Genomic DNA, 3,506 nt, shown 5'->3' with positions numbered 1-3,506 from the left:
CAAAAGAATGTTGAAAGCATAAGGGGATACATTTTGTGAGACACACAGGCAACCAATAACTTGGGTAGAAAAGACTGGTGAATTGATCTCTGCTTCATATCTGACTAAATCGTTAAAAAAATTCCATGGATAGTGGGTGGAATATTTAAAATATCTTGTTACAAAAACCCAGACACGATTCCACAAAAGACAAAAATGTCTGGAGGCATTTTTTTGTGGATGTTAATCTCAAGCCCTTTCATATCCAGTCATGATTGGGCTTCAGAAGTTCCTTAATAATGTAAGGAATTTGGTAAATTCTTGTAACAAGTTGTTCTCTGATGTCTTTGGAGCCCTCGTGATCTGCTATAGGATCATCATCTGCCAAACTGTTCAGGAAGGGTAACAATCAGTCCTGGGCAAACATTTAAACAATGAATTAGCAATTAACAAAATAGGGGTGGGGCTAGAGACTATTTTATAAGCTTCATTTATATTTAAGCTTGAAAGGGGACTTGGGCCAGATAGGCTAACACCTTCATTTTACAGATGAGAAAACTGAAGCCCAAAGAATGTAAATGCCACAATTTAGGTTACATAACAGCTGTAGAACCAGAATGAATTCTTGATTCCCAGCCCAAGGTTTTGTTATTAGGGCCTGCTGCCTTAGAGTTTCCCACCACATCAAGCTGCTGGCTTGGGCAGAATTCTAATAATTGATATTTCATTTTTGATAAAAGTTTGTTTTCTGAAGCCTGAATCACACTATGTCCTTTCAGCATTGTAAAAAGGACCTTAATTTGAATGTCCTTGTAGCATACTGCACCAACTAAGTGTACCAGCTTAGCCAGTACAGTACCATCACCAAGCTCCAAGAATACTGTGTAACTTTTCCCACCTGATGCTAGCCCCTATCTGTCATGTTCAACTTTAATTTTGAAAGGCTGCCCAGTTTCTCCTGTATCTGACTAATCTTACAGAAAATGCTACTGTTAGTATATGGTTATTTTCAAGGACTCTCCCCCCTCTAAACCTGCTTCAATTTAATGCACCAAAGTAAATACAATTGAGTTATTTTTTCTATGGAAGATATCAGCATAAATAACAAGGGCATAAATAACAAACTAGTTGACTATTAAGTTGAGATATCTAAGTTTACATAAAAATTGCTATTGTGCTAAATCATGGAGCCAAAGCCAAGTATGCATATGAGACCTATCTTTTGGGTTTCTTAAGCTGTCTGTTTTTGAATGCTAGCCATCTTGAAATCATCATTTTGGGTATCCAGCTTGTCCCTTTTTTGTTTTTGTTTTTTTGTAAAAAATTATGAAGTCAGACTGCTCAGTGAGAATGAAATTCTTCCTTCAGAAAGAAAAGGGAAAAATCTGAACATGGAGAAGGCCCATCTTAGAATATCTGTGACTCAAAGACTATCTTTAAGTATTATTTCTGGATTTGAGTAATCTCCATGGGTTTTAGGTGTCATGAAATTAATGGCCTGGGAGGAGGAAAAAATGGTGATGGAAGATAAAGAAAAAGGGAGAATAAGAAATAAAGCAAAGCAGAGAGTAAAAGGAGAGAATGGGAGTGTGGTGGAGTACTTCCAGAAATGGTTCCAAGTATATTTGTGCTGTGGTCTCTTACTCTTAGGTTGTTGTTATTGTTGTTTTTAAAAAAAACAGCTTTATTGAGTTATAATTGACCTATCTTAAAATTCACTTATTGCAAGTATACAATTCAATAATTTTAAATACTTTGAGTTCATCATTCCACTGTCACTTGGCCTCTATTGTTTCTGATGAGAAGTTAGTCATTAATTGCATTGTTGTTTTTTTTCCCTCTTTGTTTTTCAGCTTGGATAATTTCTGTGGGTTTATTTTCAAATATCTCCCATATTTTTCTGCCATATTACACTTTCTGTTGTAATCCTCTAGTCAATATTTCATTTCAGTAATTGTATTTTTCAATTCTAGAATTTCCATTTAGTTCTTTTTGTTATATAATTTGTATCTCTTATTGAGATACTCTTTTTGCTGAATCATTGTCATCATATTTTCCTTTAATTCTTTAAACAGTTTCCTTTAATCCTTTGCAAAATTCCCTGGTGGTCCAGTGGTTAGGACTCTGCAGTTTCATTGCTGAGGGAGCGGGTTCAATCCCTGGTCAGGGAGCTGAGATCCTTCAAGACATGAGGTGTGGCCAAAAAAAAAAAAAGAAACCAAAAACCTTTAATCCTTTGAACATATTTATAATAACCATTTTTAGGTCTTTGTCTGCTAAATCCAACATCTGGATTATCTCAGAGACACTTTCTATTGACTGCTTTTTCCTCTGGGTTTGGGTCATAATGTCTTGTTTCTTTGCATACTCATAATTTTTGTTGTTGAATATTGCTCATTTTTGATAATCTCTTGTAGCAACTCTGGATTCTGAATTTTTTTCCCTTAAAGATTTGTTATCATTTGTTTGTTTAATAACTTGTCTGGAATAAATCTGTGAAATCTGTCTCCCCTGCAATGCATGGCCCCTGATGCCTTTACTCTTTTTCCTCTTTTCTTTTTCTTGTTTTTATTTTTAAGCCTGACTTCCTAGGGAGTCATCTATATGCCTATGTAGCTTAATGTTCAGCCAATGACTGATCAGAGGCTGCCCTCAAATACCTTGAGTCAGTATGGTTTCTATTCACTGCTAATGGATTTGTGTGTAGGCCAGAAACTGTATTCAAACTTCAGGTAATTTTCAAGTCTGCATCAGCTTTTACTTTCTACTGGGCTCTCTTGCTTTTCCTCTTCATATGCCCAGACTCAGCTCTGTCAACCAGGAACATGTAGGTTGTGCACGTGCACAGCCTCTGGTCAACCCAGGATATCTGAAGTTTATCACATCCTCAGTGGATGTCCCATTTCCCACAACTCTCTGTTAAAACTCTGGCTAGTCCAGCAGTCCATTGCTTGCCTCAAACAGGCTAGCAATATCAGGCTAATGGAACCCTAACCCTTCCTTGCCACGAGATCTCCTTTTAAACTGACAATGCTCCAAATGGAGTGAGCTCTTTCCAGTAGCAGTAGCAGCAGTAGCAGCAGCACTTATTATTTACATAGCTTGTCCCACTCTGGTTGAACTACTGAAGGAGGGGTGGTTGTAGCCCCAGGCAAAATGCTACAGACTTGTGCTGTCCTTACCAAAGTTTAGTCATTTTCATGAATAAATGCTTCTCAGTTTGTTATATGTCTTTGGTTAAGTTCCAGAATGCTTAGATGAATGTTTTAGACTGTTCAGTCCAGCTTTAGAGTTGCTTTTGGGAGACAGAATTTTTTGATTTCCTTATTCTGTCATAGTGGAAGTTGGAAGTCTCCTACACTTAGTTTTAATGACCAGATCTTCACTGAGGTGTCCATATCCTTTGCATGTGGATATAAAAGGTCAGTCCCTGTTCCAAAGGTCATGCATTGTATTTGACATTATGTCCAAAAACAAGAAATACTCCATCCATCATCCATCCTTCAAGAAGCAAACATGTTTAAAGC

Source organism: Stenella coeruleoalba, assembly GCF_951394435.1.
Source record: "Stenella coeruleoalba genome assembly, chromosome: 6".
Taxonomy (NCBI): Eukaryota; Metazoa; Chordata; class Mammalia; order Artiodactyla; family Delphinidae; genus Stenella; species Stenella coeruleoalba.
This window is presented reverse-complemented; position numbering follows the sequence as displayed.